Genomic DNA, 20000 nt, shown 5'->3' on the forward strand with positions numbered 1-20000 from the left:
GCTTCTCTTTCTTCCCCTCCATTTATCTGCTTTCTTTTGTAATTGAAGTTATCATTACATATATGTATGAGCAATTATGTTGTTGATAATAATAATAATAGATTTTATTTGTAAAAAGCACTTTATATTGAGTAAACAATCTCAAAGTGCTATAGTGTATAAACAAATAAATAAATAAATAAAAAGATAATAAAGAAAGAAATAAAAATAAAAACTAGAACAGCCAAATAGCTATAACTAGTATGCTTATATATTTAAAAAAAGGCTTTTTTAATAAGAAGGGCTTTTAAGCCTTTTTTAAAAGCATCCACCGTCTGTGGTGCCCTCAGGTGGTCAGGGAGAGCGTTCTAATAAAGGTAATTATTGTGATTATTCATTATCAATAGTGATATTTCTATCGGTATTTGTATTGATCCATTTGTAGTAATAATGTTCATTAGCATTTCTGTGTTATTAATATTTACTTCACTAACTGCTTCTTTGCTATCACTTTTACTTTCACATTTCTTCATATCCTATTTGATATGTACATGTATATGTCCTATCCCCCTTGTCCTCGCAATGAAAGCCATTACTTCTACTTTTGTACTAGTGTGTACTGAATACTATGTACTGTGTAGCCATTACTTCTACTTTTGTACTAGTGTGTACTGAATACTATGTACTGTGTAGCCATTACTTCTTACTTCCCTCAGTCTAAAGTTGTTAATGCAATTGTTTGTAGCTCAACTTCTAATTCATTCCGAGTGAAGTAATATATATATATATATATATATATATATATATATATATATATATATATATATATATATATATATATATATATATATATGTATATGTATGAAATACTTGACTTTCAGTGAATTCTAGCTATATATATTTATTTTATTATACATATAAATAAAAGAAATACTTGAATTTCAGTGTTCTGGAGGCTATCCAGTAGATGGCAGTATTGTCCTGTTTAAGAGTGTCACAACATTGCTGTTTACGGCAGACGAACTGCTTTACGGTAGACTAAACGTGACTGCTGTTGTTGTGTGTTGTTACCGCGCTGGGAGGGCGTTAATGAAACTGCCTAACAATAAACCCACATAAGAAACCAAGAACTCGCCCTCCATCATTCTACAGTTATGACGTCATTGGGCAGGCACGCTGTTTATATTGTGGGAAAGCGGACGTGAGAACAGGCTGTCCCCACTCAGGTCCGCATTGAGCTGGAGGGGGCGTGGCCTCCAGCTCCGGCTGAATACCGGGAGTTTGTCGGGAGAACATTTCTGCCGGGAGGTTATCGAGAGAGGCGCTGAATACCGGGAGTCTCCCGCTAAAAACGGGAGGGTTGGCAAGTATGTTTTAATTCTTCTTTGTGGGGACATTGTTGATTGTCATGTCATGTTCGGATGTACTTTATGGACGCCGTCTTTGCTCCACAGTAAGTCTTTGCTGTCGTCCAGCATTCTGTTTTTGTTGACTTTGTAGCCAGTTCAGTTTTAGTTTGGTTCTGCATAGCCTTCCCTAAGCTTCAATGCCTTTTCTTAGGGGCACTCACCTTTTATTTATGTTTGGTTTAAGCATTAGACACCTTTTTACCTGCACCCTGCCTCCCGCTGTTTCCGACATCTACAAAGCAATTAGCTACCGGCTGCCACCTACTGATATGGAAGAGTATTACACGGTTACTCTGCCAGGCTCTAGACAGCACCGACACTCAACAACAACACATCATTTGCAGATTATAATTACTGCTTTGCAAAAAATATTTGTAACCCAAATAGGTGTGTGGAGGAGGGCGTGGTCGGCGCGCCTCCTGCAGGAATGGGGTGTGTATGGCCCGGCATCGAAGCCAGCGGCAGGTGAGTAGATTGCCCAGCTGGGGCTGCTTATCTAATCACCTGTCGCCCTTATTAGCAGCAGCCGGACCGAGACACGTTGTTGGGAGTTGGAGCCAGAGAAAGACACACGCACAGAGACAGAACGAGGAAGAGCAAAGACACGCCGGACTGGAAAGTCCAAAATATATCGCTGGAAAGCAATCCATACTTGTGTGTATGACAATAAAAACTTGCTCAAACCCTGTACACCATCAAAGACAGATCTTTCGGACTCAGGAGAAACCTCCACAAGCAAAGACGCTCACAAGGTGAAATTAGATCATCTCCCACGGCACACCAGACCGTATCTCACGGCACACTAGTGTGCCGCGGCAGTGGTTGAAAAACACTGATATAGACTACTGTATATAAAATAGGCTAACCAGTGGGCCAAATAGCTAACTACACTGCGTATGATGTGCCACTTTACAAGATTTAAAATTGTATTTCTAGAAATGTACTTAATTTTAAGTGCTATTTACTTATTTTTCATCAATGACTTTACATCATAATCTTAATTCTAGCATTGATGATTATTATTTGACTATTCTAATTTTAAAAAGTTTACACTATTCAAATAAGATATTTAGTTTTTTCCCAACATAGAAAATCCTGTTTAAAGATTCTGCAAGGATGCATATAATGTGCCACTTTACAAGATTTAAAATTGTATTTCTAGAAATGTACTTAATTTTAGGTGCTATTTTTTAGGTACCGTCTTTGCTCCGCAGTAAGTCTTTGCTGTCGTCCAGCATTCTGTTTTTGTTGACTTTGTAGCCAGTTCAGTTTTAGTTTGGTTCTGCATAGCCTTCCCTAAGCTTCAATGCCTTTTCTTAGGGGCACTCACCTTTTGTTTATTTTTGGTTTAAGCATTCGACACCTTTTTACCTGGACATTGCCTCCCGCTGTTCCCGACATCTACAAAGCAATTAGCTACCTGCTGCCACCTACTGATATGGAAGAGTATTACACGGTTACTCTGCCAGGCTCTAGACAGCACCGACACTCAACAACAAAACATCATTTGCAGACTATAATTACTGCTTTACAAAAAAAATATTTTTAACCCAAATAGGTGAAATTAGATAATCTCCCACTGTATCTCACAGCACACTAGCCGCGGCGCAGTGGTTGAAAAACACTGATATAGACTACTGTATATAAAATAGGCTATCCAGCGGGCCAACTAGCTAACTACACTGCATATAATGTGCCACTTTACAAGATTTGAAATTGTATTTCTACAAATGTACTTAATTTTAGGTGCTATTTAGGTGCTCCGCAGTAAGTCTTTGCTGTCGTCCAGCATTCTGTTTTTGTTGACTTTGTAGCCAGTTCAATGGTATTTTAAAAAAAAATACAATCATGTGTGCTTACGGACTGTATCCCTTGCAGACTGTATTGATATATATTGATATATAATGTAGGAACCACAAATATTAATAACAGAAAGAAACAACCCTTTTGTGTGAATGAGTGTGAATGAGTGTAAATGGGGGGAGGGAGGTTTTTATGGGTTGGTGCACTAATTGTAAGTGTATCTTGTGTTTTTTACGTTGATTTAAATAAAAAAATTTAAAAAAAAAAAAAAAAATTTAATTTATTTTTTATTTTTATTTCTTGTGCGGCCCGGTACCAATCGATCCACGGAGCGGTACCGGGCCGCGGCTTGGTGGTTGGGGACCACTGATCTAGACCACAGGTCATGACAGAAACCCCCTTAAGGACAAATCCCAGATGTCCAAAAAATGATCTATGTCAGAACATGGACTATGGTGTGGTTGTTTTCCCGAGCTGCAAGTGAACTTGGACCGGACATGGCGTGAAGGTAATGGCATCTTTATTTTAACACTAATAAAAGGAATAAACAAAAGGCGCGCACAAGGGCGGAAGTACAAAACTTGGCTATAAAAACAAAACTAGCACAAAGGCAGAACTATGGACATATAACAAAACACACTAACTGTGGCATTAATAAACAAAAACGTACTTGCGATGACGTGAAGAGGGCAACATGGACTATGAAACAAGCAGCGTGAACTAAGCATGAAAGCGTAAACATGACATGAAGCCGAGTGATGTCGCCAGAAAGACAGCCTGGCAACAATGGCTTTGAATAATACAGACATGATTGACAACAGGGGCGCGAGTGCAAAACGTGAAACAGGTGAAACTAATGGTCGCTATGGTGACAAAACAAACAAGAGTGCTCAAAGTGTCCAAAAACCAAAGTGAACATAACCAAAACAAAACATGATCACACAGACATGACAATGTAGACCACAGGTCATGACAGAACCCCCCCTTAAAGGCCTACTGAAATGATTTATTTTTATTTAAACGGGGATAGCAGATCCATTCTATGTGTCATACTTGATCATTTCGCGATATTGCCATATTTTTGCTGAAAGGATTTAGTAGAGAACAACGACGATAAAGTTCGCAACTTTTGGTCGCTGATAAAAAAAAGCCTTGCCCCTACCGGAAGTAGCGTGACGTTGTCAGTTGTTCACTTCCTCATATTTTCCTATTGTTTTCAACGCAGCTAGAGCTATTCGGACCGAGAAAGCGACGATTACCCCATTAATTTGAGCGAGGATGAAAGATTCGTGGATGAGGAACGTTAGAGTGACGGACTAGAATGCAGTGAAATACATTTTTTTTTTCGCTCTGGCCGTAACTTAGGTACAAGCTGGCTCATTGGATTCCACACTCTCTCCTTTTTCTATTGTGGATCACGGATTTGTATTTTAAACCACCTCGGATACTATATCCTCTTGAAAATGAGAGTCGAGCACGCGAAATGGACATTCACAGGGACTTTTATCTCCACGACAATACATCGACGAAGCTCTTTAGCATGAGCTAACGTGATAGCATCTGTCTCAAATGCATATAGAAACTAAATAAATAAATCCCTGACTGGAAGGATAGACAGAAGATCAACAATACTATTAAACCATGGACATGTAACTACACGGTTAATAGATCTCAGCCTGGCAAAGCTTAACAATGCTGTTGCTAACGACGCTAAGGCTAACTTAGCAACTTAGCAACCGGACCTCACAGAGCTATGATGAAAACATTAGCGCTCCACCTACGCCAGCCAGCCCTCATCTGCTCATCAACACCCGTGCTCACCTGCGTTCCAGCGATCGGCGGCGCGACGAAGGACTTCACCCGATCATCCGTGCGGTGGGCGGCTAGCATCGGCTAGCGCGTCTGCTATCCAAGTAAGTCCTCCTTGTTGTGTTGCTACAGCCAGCCGCTAATACACCGATCCCACCTACAACTTTCTTCTTTGCAGTCTCCATTGTTCATTAAACAAATTGCAAAAGATTCACCAACACAGATGTCCAGAATACTGTGGAATTATGAAATGAAAACAGAGCTTTTTTGTATTGTATTCAATGGGGAAGCCATACCTCTGTTCCACTGGCTACGTCACGCGCATACGTCATCCTCCAAAGGAGTTTTCAACCGGAAGTTTAGCGGGAAATTTAAAATGTCACTTTATAAGTTAACCCGGCCGTATTGGCATGTGTTGCAATGTTAAGATTTCATCATTGATAAATAAACTATCAGACTGCGTGGTCGCTAGTAGTGGCTTTCAGTAGGCCTTTAAGGACAGATCCCTGATGTCCAAAAAACAAATCATGACACCCTAAGCTTCAATGCCTTTTCTTAGGGCAGGGGTCGGCAACCCGCGGCTCTTTAGCGCCGCCCTAGTGGCTCTCAGGAGCTTTTTTAAAAATGTATGAAAAATAGAAAAAATTTATGAAAAAAAAAAAGTTTTTGTTTTAATATGGTTTCTGTAGGAGGACAAACATGACACAAACCTCCCTAATTGTTATAAATCACACTGTTTATATTAAACATGCTTCACTGATTCGAGTATTTGGCGAGCGCCGTTTTTGTCCTACTAATTTTGGCGGTCCTTGAACTCACCGTAGTTTGCTTACATGTATAACTTTCTCCGACTTTCTAGGACGTGTTTTATGCCACTTTTTTTTCTGTCTCATTTTGTCCACCAAACTTTTAACGTTGTGCGTGAAGGCACAAAGGTGAGATTTGTTGATATTATTGACTTGTGTGGAGTGCTAGTCAGACATATTTGGTCACTGCATGACTGCAAGCTAATCCATGCTAACATGCTATTTAGGCTAGCTATATGTACATATTGCATCATTATGCCTCATTTGTAGCTATATTTGAGCTCATTTAGTTTCCTTTAAGTCATCTTAATTCAATTTATATCTCATGACACATGTAATATGGCTTTTAATTTTTTGCGGCTCCAGACAGATTTGTTTTTGTATTTTTGGTCCAATATGGCTCTTTCAACATTTTGGGTTGCCGACCCCTGTCTTAGGGGCACTCACCTTTTGTTTATTTTTGGTTTAAGCATTTAAAATACCCTCTTTACCTGCACGCTGTATCTCGCGGTGGTTGAAAAACACTGCAGTAGGGAATCTTGTGGTTGTAATTGTGTTGTTTTTGTGTTGACCCTCGTAAGGAAGGACATGCCCCCAAAAAAAACCCCGAGCTGACACCAGCGAGCGAGCGAGCGAGCAGGCGGGCATTCAGCACGCGATGCTGCGACGCAGAGTGGCACATCTGTGATGCGAGGCGAGTCGCTCTCCTCCGGGCGTCAGTAGCATTTGTGACAGGAGAAGGACTCGCTGTGCCACACTGACGCTGCGACACGTCAACGCTCCACCGGGAATATTACCTTTGAGTCTGGAAAATGGACATTTTGACCGATTGGACTCCTCAAAGGGCCTCCAATTAATACGATACGATGATATGATCACACAATGTTTACACCTGCACAATTCAACATGGCTGAAAAAGGAGTAGGAAGAAACAGAGCTTATTTGGGCTGAATCACTTTTCCCACCGAGCAAGTATTGTTCTCATTTTCTTTTTAGGTGAAGGGAGTACCGAGGAGTGTGTGGTAGGGTTGTACGGTATACCGTTACTAGTATAGCATCACGGTACTAATGAATCAAAAATGGTACTATACTGTGTTTGAAAAGAACCGGTTCCCGGGCATGACGGTGCGTCGTCACGTGGTGACATTGCTGGTTTTTACGAGTAGAGGAGCATGTTCGGCAGCGCGCGCACACAGAGTACTTGCAAGCAGACACAGTGTGTAGACAGAAAAGGGAGAACGGACGCGTTTTGGTGTAAAAAGTCAAGATAAAGGTGAAGTTGTAACACTGAGCTTTAAGACATGGCTAGCGAGTTAGCAGCTCACGTCCATCTGTAACTAAGTTGTTACAGAAACTGGTAAGTAACTAAGTCGTTACAGAAACTGGTAAGTAACTAAGTCATTACAGAAACTGGTAAGTAACTAAGTCGTTACAGAAACTGGTAAGTAACTAAGTCATTACAGAAACTGGTAAGTAACTAAGTCGTTACAGAAACTGGTAAGTAACTAAGTCATTACAGAAACTGGTAAGTAACTAAGTCATTACAGAAAACTGGTAACTAAGTCATTACAGAAAGCTGGTAAGTAACTAAGTCATTACAGAAACTGGTAAGTAACTAAGTCATTACAGAAAGCTGGTAAGTAACTTAAGTCATTACAGAAACTGGTAAGTAACTAAGTCATTACAGAAAGCTGGTAAGTAACTAAGTCATTACAGAAAGCTGGTAAGTAACTTAAGTCATTACAGAAACTAGTAAGTAACTAAGTCATTACAGAAAGCTGGTAAGTAACTAAGTCATTACAGAAAGCTGGTAAGTAACTAAGTCATTACAGAAACTGGTAAGTAACTAAGCCATTACAGAAAACTGGTAACTAAGTCATTACAGAAAGCTGGTAAGTAACTAAGTCATTACAGAAACTGGTAAGTAACTAAGTCATTACAGAAACTGGTAAGTAACTAAGTCATTACAGAAAGTTGGTAAGTAACTAAGTCATTACAGAAACTGGTAAGTAACTAAGTTGTTACAGAAACTGGTAAGTAACTAAGTCGTTACAGAAACTGGTAAGTAACTAAGTAATTACAGAAACTGGTAAGTAACTAAGTCATTACAGAAAACCGGTATCTAAGTCATTACAGAAAGCTGGTAAGTAACTAAGTCATTACAGAAACTGGTAAGTAACTAAGTCATTACAGAAACTGGTAAGTAACTAAGTCCTTACAGAAAACTGGTAACTAAGTCATTACAGAAACTGGTAAGTAACTAAGTCATTACAGAAACTGGTAAGTAACTAAGTCATTACAGAAAACTGGTAACTAAGTCATTACAGAAAGCTGGTAAGTAACTAAGTCATTAAAGAAACTGGTAAGTAACTAAGTCATTACAGAAAGCTGGTAAGTAACTAAGTCATTACAGAAACTGGTAAGTAACTAAGTCATTACAGAAACTGGTAAGTAACTAAGTCATTACAGAAAACTGGTAAGTAACTAAGTCATTACAGAAACTGGTAAGTAACTAAGTCATTACAGAAAACTGGTAAGTAACTATGTCATTACAGAAACTGGTAAGTAACTAAGTCATTACAGAAAACTGGTAAGTAACTAGGTCATTACAGAAAGCTGGTAAGTAACTAAGTCATTACAGAAAGCTGGTAAGTAACTAAGTCATTACAGAAACTGGTAAGTAACTAAGTCATTACAGAAAGCTGGTAAGTAACTAAGTCATTACAGAAACTGGTAAGTAACTAAGTCATTACAGAAAGCTGGTAAGTAACTAAGTCATTACAGAAACTGGTAAGTAACTAAGTCATTACAGAAACTGGTAAGTAACTAAGTCATTCCAAGCCATGTTGATGTTCATAGTCATGACACTCGTGTTTGATCCTCTCCTATGCCACATACGTCTTTTCAGTCTTCTTATCTTAAAAGCACTCATCGCAGCTGTAGAGCGTAAACTACCATGTTGACTACTTCTCACGTAGGATTAGACCGCTAATCTACTTGCACAACTTACATCTTTAATGTTGTCGTTTTTACTTCTTCCATTTCTTGTCAGAATAGTTGTATAGAAGTTATCCCACCACTTGTTTTCCCATGAAAAGCTGTCTTTGATCTTGTCATGCCACTTGTGTGCGACGGGATGCGACGTGGAGGTGTCGGTTTCTTTGACGTATTGGACAGCCGCAGGAAGACCTCGCCATGACCCGAGATCTACAAAGCAGAGAGGGGGCAAACCCGACACCGCTCCAAGCACCTTATCTTTGAACTGTTTATGTTCAAGTGCAGCAGCTGTTTATGACCCCCCTTCCCTTAGAAACAGATGCAGCTATCTAATCAGAAAATGCCCAAATAAAGCCAGTAGCTAGTAATGTCAGACTAGTTGGACTTTACTACAACTAACTGTATTTCATGAAAGATTAGACAGATAATCGACTCTCACAATTTACCTGTTTAATGTTGTTTTTTCATCTAAAACACGGCTGTAGCTAGCTAGCAAACCGCCATACCAGACTAACAGGACTTCACTACAATTTACGACAGTCCGTGAATGAATAGACAGCTAAACGACGTCTACAATGATATTTTGATTTTTTTTAAATCGACCTTCAATAGGGGAGCGATAGATATTGCCCGATTCCTGGGTGGATCTCGCGTAAGAGGAAGGAGAGGGGGGGGGGTATTCATTTTGCAATGCAGTCTAGTGAAAATGATAGCCACTGATGCTGCGAGCAAAGTTTGGAATTGCCACAAAACACATTTAACGACATTCAACACTCAACTGCCATCAATTTGTCACGTTTCATGTGTCAGGTGAACTGCGGCAAATGGGGTCATATGAATCCCCCCCTTGCTACTGTCGCTGACATGAATCCAGTCACGTTCACGATGGCGTCCGAGAGTTCTCCAGGCGAAGGGGAGCGTGGCGGAGGCGGGGGAGTGCGTGCGTCACGCTTCAACACATCGCTCCGGTCGCCACACCGCGGCTTCACAAGGACAGGCGGCGGCGACGTGAGTCACTGGTGTTGATGTCACATGTGTTGGACTCGGACTCACACGCGCTCCCGGAGCGTGTCGTCGACCGACCGACCGACCCACACCACCGGCAAATTCGAATAGTCTCACTAAAACGGACAGAACGGTAACTTCGTACACACCAAAGCATCCTTTTCAACTTATATTCAATTGACTAGACCGCAAAGACAAGATATTTCATGTTCACGCTGGTAAATTTGGTTATTTTTTGCAAATATTAGCTCATTTGGAATTTGATGCCCTGCAACATGTTTCAAAAAAGCTGGCACAAGTGGCAAAAAAGAGTGAGAAAAGTTGAGGAATGCTCATCAAAGACTTATTTGGAACATCCCACAGGTGAACAGGCTGATTGGGAACGGGTGGGTGCCATGATTGGGTATAAAAGCAGCTTCCGTGAAATGCTCAGTCGTTCACAAACAAGGACGGGGGCGAGGGTCACCACTTTGTCAACAAATGCCTGAGCAAATTGTTTGAGGACAACATTTCTCAACCAGCTATTGCAAGGAATTTAGGTACTTCACCATCTACGCTCCGTAATATCATCAAAAGGTTCAGAGAATCTGGAGAAATCACTGCACGTAAGCCATGATATTACGCACCTTGGATCCCTCAGGCGGTACTGCATCATAAAAGCCACATCAGTGTGTAAAGGATATCACCACATGGGCTCAGGAACACTTCAGAAACCCACTGTCAGCAACTACAGTCGGTCGCTACATCTGTAAGTGCAAGTTCAAACTCTACTATGCAAAGCCACGGCCATTTATCAACAACACCCGGAAACGCCGCCGGCTTCGCTGGGCCCCGAGCTCATCTAAGATGGACTGATGCAAAGTGGAAAAGTGTTCTGTGGTCTGACGAGTCCACATTTCAAATTGCTTTTGGAAACTGCGGACGTCGGAACTAAAGAGGAAAATAACTATCCGGATTGTTCTAGGGTGAAAGTGTAAAAAGCAGCATGTGTGATGGTATGGGGGTGTATTAGTGGCCAAGACATGGGTAACTTACACATCTGTGAAGGCACCATTAATGCTGAAAGGTACATACAGCTTTTGGAGCAACATATTTTGCCATCCAAGCAACGTTATCTTGGACGCCCCTGCTTATTTCAGCAAAAACTAGCCTGCCTGTAGTCCAGACATTGAAAATGTGTGAAGGCTAAAATATGAGAAGGGAGACTGTTGAACAACTTGAGCTGTACATCAAGCAAGAATGGGAAAGAATTCCACTTAAGAAATGTCTCCTCAGTTCCCAAACCTTTACTGAGTGTTGTTAAAAGGAAAGGCCATGTAACACAGTGGTAAAAATGCCTTTTTTGCAATGTGTTGCTGCCATTAAATTCTAAGTTCATGATTATTTGCAAAAAAATAATAATAAGTTTCTCAGTGTGTGAACATTAAAAAGAAGTGTTTTCAGGCTGGACTTGAACATTGTGAATTATTTATGTATCTATTTATTTATTTATGTATAAAGGGTTTTTTAGTAGGTGTGTAAATCATTTAAATGTTAATGATTCCATCCCATTCCTGAGTTAACGATTCGATTCAGAATGGAAACCCGATTCAACACGATATTTGATTCTCACCATCAATATATGGTTCGCTCAAATAATGAGACTTTTTCCAAAGAGGTCACAGGTTAGAAAAGCTCCGTCTTGAGGCCTAAAAACATATTTTTTTAAACTGATCCTTGTAATATATATTTTTTTGTAAATTTTTTAAAATTATGAGTTAAATAAGAATCGCAATTCGGATGTGAATAATTTTCGGTGGATTTCTATTATGTAGGTGACATATTTGCGGGACAGGTGCATGACGACTTGTGGTCATTACCGTATTTTCCGGACTACACTATAAGCCGCTACTTTTTTTCCCCCACGCTTTGACCTCTGTGGCTTATAAAGCGGTGTGGCTAATTAATGCATTTCTTCGCTAACGGCCATGGTGTTTAGCATCCAACAAACAGTTTTCACATAACCCCGACAAAGACACTGAAAAGGTGTTGTGGGGAGGCGTGGCCGGCAGACCAACAGCGAGGCAGGGCACGACCCTGAGATGGCGGCGAGGAGGCGTGGCCGACGCCGAAACAAATATCAGGTGCGTGGATCGCCCACCTGGGCACAATTATATAATCTCCTCCCGGTGTGTAAAAGGGCGGCGGCCGAGAACGTCGGGGCAGAGGGAGTTGGAGAGCCAGCGGTGGATGCAGCGCGGAAGAGAGCGAGAGGCAGACAAAGACGACGCGGCGGGCTGAAAAGCGGACCAAAGAACGAGCAGGAAGAGGAGCTGGAAAGCGACCCGAAGAGACCGAGTATTATTGAAAAATAAACAAAGTCAAAACTGCTCGAAGTCATGTCAGTCCTTGGTGGTCCATGGAACCCCAGCAGCGAGAGAGTGTCACAGGTGTGTTATTGTTTATGCTATGGCGCCATCTTTTGGACGAATTCGCTCACTGCAGGCGCTGCGGGTCGAAAATGTACTTCCTGTATCGTGCCTTGAACAGGAAGCTACAGCGTTTCTGCTCGAAACGGTTCTTCATTTATCACTCCAATCGACATTTGCCAGTTTTACAATACAACTAAAACAACTCGTGCTTACTAAACCGTCCCATGTGTGATGTCTGTTGGGTGTTGTTTCATGCATACTCGTACGTGCTCGCGTGATGTAATCGAGCTCGCGGCTTTTAGAATTAGCCAACGTGCTAACACGCTTACAAGCGTCTGTGTCAGTGTTATTAACTTTCAACGGCGTTCTTTTTGTATTGTGTCGGTTTCGTAAAATTCACCAAAATGTCAGCGTGGAGTTTGTCAGAATAATTGTATCACAAAACGTTGTGTTTCCATGAGTTCCCGGCGAGCAGACAAAAGCTGTCTTTGATCCTACCGATCAAAAGGCTCGTAAAACTCCACTGTGTAGGATGGGAAGTGACATGAAGGTGTCGGTTTCTTTGATGTATTGTAATCCACAGGAAGATTTTGTCTTGACCCGAGATCTACAAAGCGGAGAGGAAGCAGGACCTGACCCTCCTCCAGGCTCCTTTTCTTTGAACTGTTTTGTGACCCAAGGCAGCGGCTGTTTACGACCCCTGTCCCTTTAGAAACAGCTGTTGCCATGTAATCAGGGAAAGTCCAAATAAAAGAGGAGGCATAAAATCTTTCATCAGAGTGTGGTGGAATACTGTACAAGAGTACAGCCCAGACGTTTCTCCTCAATTGAGCTAAATTGAATTCTGTCTGTTTAATTCCTTGCTTCTTGTCTGTTTAATAAATGTCATCAGTGTTTGAACCTGACAGAGTTATTGAGTCGGTTTAGCTGATTGGAGCGCTAGCTTGTGCAGCTACACTACCGTTCAAAAGTTTGGGGTCACATTGAAATGTCCTTATTTTTGGAGGAAAAGCACTGTACTTTTCAATGAAGATAACTTTAAACTAGTCTTAACTTTAAAGAAATACACTCTATACATTGCTAAAGTGGTAAATGACTATTCTAGCTGCAAATGTCTGGTTTTTGGTGCAATATCTACATAGGTGTTGTTGCGTTTGACCAGATGTTCCTCCAAGTGGGATGTAAAACGCTGGTCAGTCCCAAGTTCCTTAATGACATATAAACTGAACTCAAAAGGTACCACCAAGCATAGAATAGGTATTTTGTAATTTATTGTCAAATATTTGAGAATAGAGACCAGCCTCGAACAACACATCCAAATGCGTAGCCCAAGTTGCATTCCAAAGGAAAAAGCAACTCTTTTCACAACACTCTCAACACTGATAAGAAGAGAGACTTGGGGGTTGTGTTCACATTCCTGATGGTTTACACCCTGTCTAAACAGGCAATCTGAAGACAAAGAGAAACTAGTATACAGAGAATACATGGAAAATTATGAGCTGATTCAAACATGATTATGAATAAAGAAATAGCTCTTAAACATATGCATTATCCACAGTGTATAGAGGCCCATTTCCAGCAACTATCACTCCAGTGTTCTAATGGTACATTGTGTTTGCTCATTGGCTCAGAAGGCTAATTGATGATTAGAAAACCCTTGTGCAATCATGTTTACACATCTGCAAACAGTTTAGCTCGTTACAGAAGCTACAAAACTGACCTTCCTTTGAGCAGATTGAGTTTCTGGAGCATCACATTTGTGGGGTCAATTAAAACGCTCAAAATGTCCAGAAAAAGAGAACTTTCATCTGAAACTCGACAGTCTATTCTTGTTCTTAGAAATGAAGGCTATTCCACAAAATTGTTTGGGTGACCCCAAACTTTTGAACGGTAGTGTACGATGCTACGTTGACTTCCCTTTTGCTTGATCGGCCGTTTTACTGCCGTGTTACAGACAACGTTTGGAAACAATTGAGGTAGATACATTTACGACTAATATATGTAAAAAAAATATTTATCTTTTTTAAAATTTGGTGGGCGTGGCTTAAATGCCGATCCTTTATTTCTGTCACAACACAGACCAACTTACAGTGACAATCTAATGCAAAATGTGTAATAATTCACCAAAAAATCCCCAGATTGCGAGCATAGAAATAACCAAATTGTTGTAATTGTAGAAGTGTGTGACTTTTTAAAAAAGCATCCACACACACACACACACACACACACACACACACACACACACAGAGAGACTGCCTTGTTGAGGAGTGTAAGTGGAGGTGAAGATGGTGCAAACGCACAACTTGAGTGAGTCAGCCATTCACAGAGATCATTGATTTGAGGGGGAGTTGGAGAAAGAAAGATGCTCTGCAGGTTAATCTTGGAATCAATTTTTTTTTTTTTGTTTGTTTTTTGGAGCACACATTTTTCTCTTCTCACAAAGCAACAAACGCACACGTTTAACATTTGAAGGCGTCGCGTGGCAAAGGCGATGCCTGCCTTAAAGAAGCCCCGCCTCCCCCCCCTGTGCCGTACACACATTCCTCCCAAACAGCTCACGGGGAGCAATTAAAGTGAGTCTTGCACGAGGACAAGTTTGTCTCTGGAGACCTGCCAGAGATCCAGATGAGACATAAAGTTCTTGTAATTACAGAAGGCAGTGAAGGCGTCTTCATGGACACAAAGGGAGGACCGTGTAGGACCACGGGTGGGCCCTCCTTGGACTTGAAACCATCATCAGCTCAGCCAGAAACTCAAAGATGAACTCTGATTTTAATGAATAATTCAGGTTGTTGTCATTGACACCAAGAAAGAAAAAAACTACCTTCTTGTATTATAATATAATATTAATACATTGAGGGCCACATCAAATGTATGGCTGCCCTCACAGGGCCGTTTGTAACAGTGAATAAATATTAATACATTGAGGGCCACTTCAAATGTAATGCTTGTAAGAGTGAATAACTATTAATAGTGTGACAATCATTGGAACTTTAACTTTAACTTTACATTGAGGGCCACATCAAATGTATGGCTGCCCTCACAGGGCCGTTTGTAACAGTGAATAAATATTAATACGATGAGGGCCACTTCAAATGTAATGCTTGTAACAGTGAATATATATTAATACATTGAGGGCCACTTCAAATGTAATGATTGTAACAGTGAATAAATATTAATACATTGAGGGCCACTTCAAATTCAATGCTTGTAACAGTGAATAAATATTAATACATTGAGGGCCACTTCAAATGTAATGCTTGTAACAGTAAAAAATATTAATACATTGAGGGCCACTTCAAATGTAATGCTTGTAACAATGAATACATATTAATACGATGAGGGCCACTTCAAATGTAATGCTTGTAACAGTGAATATATATTAATACATTGAGGGCCACTTCAAATGTAATGCTTGTAACAGTGAATACATATTAATACATTGAGGGCCACTTCAATGTAATGCTTGTAACAGTGAATAAATATTAATACATTGAGGGCCACTTCAAATTTAATGCTTGTAACAGTGAATAAATATTAATACATTGAGGGCCACTTCAAATGTAATGCTTGTAACAGTGAATAAATATTAATACATTGAGGGCCACTTCAAATTTAATGCTTGTAACAGTGAATACATATTAATACATTCAGGGCCACTTCAAATGTAATGCTTGTAACAGTGAATAAATATTAATACATTGAGGGCCACTTCAAATGTAATGCTTGTAACAGTGAATAAATATTAATACATTGAGGGCCACTTCAAATGTAATGCTTGTAACAGTGAATAAATATTAATACATTGAGGGCCACTTCAAATGTAATGCTTGTAACAGTGAATAAATATTAATACATTGAGGGCCACTTCAAATGTAATGCTTGTAACAGTGAATAAATATTAATACATTGAGGGCCACTTCAAATGTAATGCTTGTAACAGTGAATAAATATTAATACATTGAGGGCCACTTCTAATGTAATGCTTGTAACAGTGAATAAATATTAATACATTGAGGGCCACTCCTAATGTAATGCTTGTAACAGCGAATAAATATTAATACATTGAGGGCCACTTCAAATGTAATGCTTATAACAGTAAATAAATATTAGTAGTGTGACAATCATTGGAACTTTAACTTTAAATTGAGGGCCACATCAAATGTATGGCTGCCCTCACAGGGCCGTTTGTAACAGTGAATAAATATTAATACATTGAGGGCCATTTCAAATGTAATGCTTGTAACAGTGAATAAATATTAATACATTGAGGGCCACTTCAAATGTAATGCTTGTAACAGTGAATAAATATTAATACATTGAGGGCCACTTCAAATGTAATGCTTGTAACAGTGAATAAATATTAATACATTGAGGGCCACTTCAAATTTGATGCTTGTAACAGTGAAGAAATATTAATACATTGAGGGCCACTTCAAATGTAATGCTTGTAACAATGAATAAATATTAATACGATGAGGGCCACTTCAAATGTAATGCTTGTAACAGTGAATAAATATTAATACATTGAGGGCCACTTCAAATGTAATGCTTGCAACAGTGAATAAATATTAATACATTGAGGGCCACTTCAAATGTAATGCTTGTAACAGTGAATAAATATTAATACATTGAGGGCCACTTCAAATGTAATGCTTGTAACAGTGAATAAATATTAATACATTGAGGGCGACTTCAAATGTAATGCTTGTAACAGTGAATAAATATTAATACATTGAGGGCCACTTCAAATGTAATGCTTGTAACAGTGAATAAATATTAATACATTGAGGGCCACTTCAAATGTATGGCTGACCTCAGAGGAGAGATTTTTTCTGGCCATATGTTCCCATAAACATCAGAGTGATCCTGTCTTAAGGAGGATCTTTGATGAGTGTTTTTGGGGTGGTTCTTTTAAACAGCAGAGTGGTCCTGTCGTATAAAGGATCTTTTATTTGCCTTTTTTTCTTAAAACAGCACAGTGGTCCTGGCTTATAGAGGATCTTTAACTCGCATTTTTTTAGAAATAGATTCTGTCTTATGAGGATCTCTGATTTGTCTCTTTGGCAAAATGTTTTTAAAAACAGGCTGTCTTATAGATGATCTTTGACTTGCGTTGTTGGCAGTATATTCTTAAAAACAGTAGAGCTCTCCTGTCATATAAAGGATCTTTGACTAGAGTTTTTTTCTGGCCATATGTTCCCAAAAAAACTGTCCTATGGAGGATCTTTAATTGTGGTGGTTCTTTAAAACAGCAGAGTGGTCCTGTCATATAAAGGATCTTTTACTTGCGTTTTTTTTTTTTTTCTTAAAACAGCAGAGTGGTCCTGACTTATAGAGGATCTTTAACTCACATTTTTTTAGAAATAGATTATGTCTTATGAGGATCTCTGATTTGTCTCTTTGGCAAAATGTTTTTAAAAACAGGCTGTCTTATAGATGATCTTTGACTTGCGTTGTTGGCAGTATATTCTTAAAAACAGTAGAGCTCTCCTGTCATATAAAGGATCTTTTACTTGATCTTTTTTTCCCCTTAAAAACAGCAGCGCTCTCCTGTCATATAAAGGATCTTTGATTAGAGGAGGGTTTTTTTTCTGGCCGTATGTTCCCATAAACATCAGAGTGATCCTGTCTTATGGAGGATCTTTGATGAGTGTTTTTGTGATGGTTCTTTAAAACAGCAGAGTGGTCCTGTCATATAAAGGATCTTTTACTTGTGTTTTTTTAGAAATAGATTCTGTCTTATGAGGATCTCTAATTTGTCTATTTGGCAAAATGTTTTTAAAAACAGGCTGGCTTATAGATGATCTTTGACTTGCGTTGTTGGCAGTATATTCTTAAAAACAGTAGAGCTCTCCTGTCATATAAAGGATCTTTTACTTGATCTTGTTTCCCTTAAAAACAGTAGAGCGCTCCTTTCATATAAAGGATCTTTGACTTGATGTTTTTTTTCCCTTAAAAACAGCAGCGCTCTCCTGTCATATAAAGGATCTTTGACTTGATGTTTTTTTCCCTTAAAAACAGCAGCGCTCTCCTGTCATATAAAGGATCTTTGACTTGATGTTTTTTCCCCTAAAAAACAACAGCGCTCTCCTGTCATATAAAGGATCTTTGACTTGATGTTTTTTTCCCTTAAAAACAACAGCGCTCTCCTGTCATATAAAGGATCTTTGACTTGATGTTTTTTTCCCTTAAAAACAGCAGCGCTCTCCTGTCATATAAAGGATCTTTGACTTGATGTTTTTTTCCCTTAAAAACAGCAGCGCTCTCCTGTCATATAAAGGATCTTTGACTTGATGTTTTTTTCCCTTAAAAACAACAGCGCTCTCCTGTCATATAAAGGATCTTTGACTTGATGTTTTTTTCCCTTAAAAACAGCAGCGCTCTCCTGTCATATAAAGGATCTTTGACTTGATGTTTTTTTCCCTTAAAAACAACAGCGCTCTCCTGTCATATAAAGGATCTTTGACTTGATGTTTTTTTCCCTTAAAAACAGCAGCGCTCTCCTGTCATATAAAGGATCTTTGACTTGATGTTTTTTTCCCTTAAAAACAACAGCGCTCTCCTGTCATATAAAGGATCTTTGACTTGATGTTTTTTTCCCTTAAAAACAGTAGAGCTCTCCTTTCATATAAAGGATCTTTGACTTGATGTTTTTTCCCTTAAAAACAGTAGAGCGCTCCTGTCATATAAAGGATCTTTGACTTGATGTTTTTTTCCCCTTAAAAACAACAGCGCTCTCCTGTGATATAAAGGATCTTTGACTTGATGTTTTTTTCCCTTAAAAACAACAGCGCTCTCCTGTCATATAAAGGATCTTTGACTTGATGTTTTTTCCCTTAAAAACAGCAGCGCTCTCCTGTCATATAAAGGATCTTTGACTTGATGTTTTTTTCACTAAAAAACAACAGCGCTCTCCTGTCATATAAAGGATCTTTGACTTGATGTTTTTTTCCCTTAAAAACAACAGCGCTCTCCTGTCATATAAAGGATCTTTGACTTGATGTTTTTTTCCCTTAAAAACAGCAGCGCTCTCCTGTCATATAAAGGATCTTTGACTTGATGTTTTTTCCCCTTAAAAACAACAGCGCTCTCCTGTCATATAAAAGATCTTTGACTTGATGTTTTTTTCCCTTAAAAACAACAGCGCTCTCCTGTCATATAAAGGATCTTTGACTTTATGTTTTTTTCCCTTAAAAACAGCAGCGCTCTCCTGTCATATAAAGGATCTTTGACTTTATGTTTTTTTCCCTTAAAAACAACAGCGCTCTCCTGTCATATAAAGGATCTTTGACTTGATGTTTTTTCCCTTAAAAACAGTAGAGCTCTCCTTTCATATAAAGGATCTTTGACTTGATGTTTTTTTCCCTTAAAAACAGCAGCGCTCTCCTGTCATATAAAGGATCTTTGACTTGATGTTTTTTTCCCTTAAAAACAGCAGCGCTCTCCTGTCATATAAAGGATCTTTTACTTGATCTTTTTTCCCTTAAAAACAGTAGAGCGCTCCTTTCATATAAAGGATCTTTGACTTGATGTTTTTTTTCCCTTAAAAACAGCAGCGCTCTCCTGTCATATAAAGGATCTTTGACTTGATCTTTTTTCCCTTAAAAACAGTAGAGCTCTCCTTTCATATAAAGGATCTTTGACTTGATGTTTGTTTCTCTTAAAAACAACAGTGCTCTCCTGTCATATAAAGGATCTTTGACTTGATGTTTTTTTTCCGTTAAAAACAGCAGCGCTCTCCTGTCATATAAAGGATCTTTGACTTGATGTTTTTTTCC

The 20000-nt window shown here is 39.3% G+C and overlaps 1 protein-coding gene across 3 annotated transcripts in view; it reads right to left on the reverse strand.

The window, feature by feature from the left end:
• The window catches only part of fgf13a (fibroblast growth factor 13a), a 465629-nt gene that overhangs the window by 431588 nt on the left and 14041 nt on the right, over nucleotides 1-20000 (reverse strand). The window lies entirely within an intron of this gene.

This window comes from Entelurus aequoreus, linkage group LG04 (genome assembly GCF_033978785.1).
Source record: "Entelurus aequoreus isolate RoL-2023_Sb linkage group LG04, RoL_Eaeq_v1.1, whole genome shotgun sequence".
Lineage (NCBI taxonomy): Eukaryota > Metazoa > Chordata > Actinopteri > Syngnathiformes > Syngnathidae > Entelurus > Entelurus aequoreus.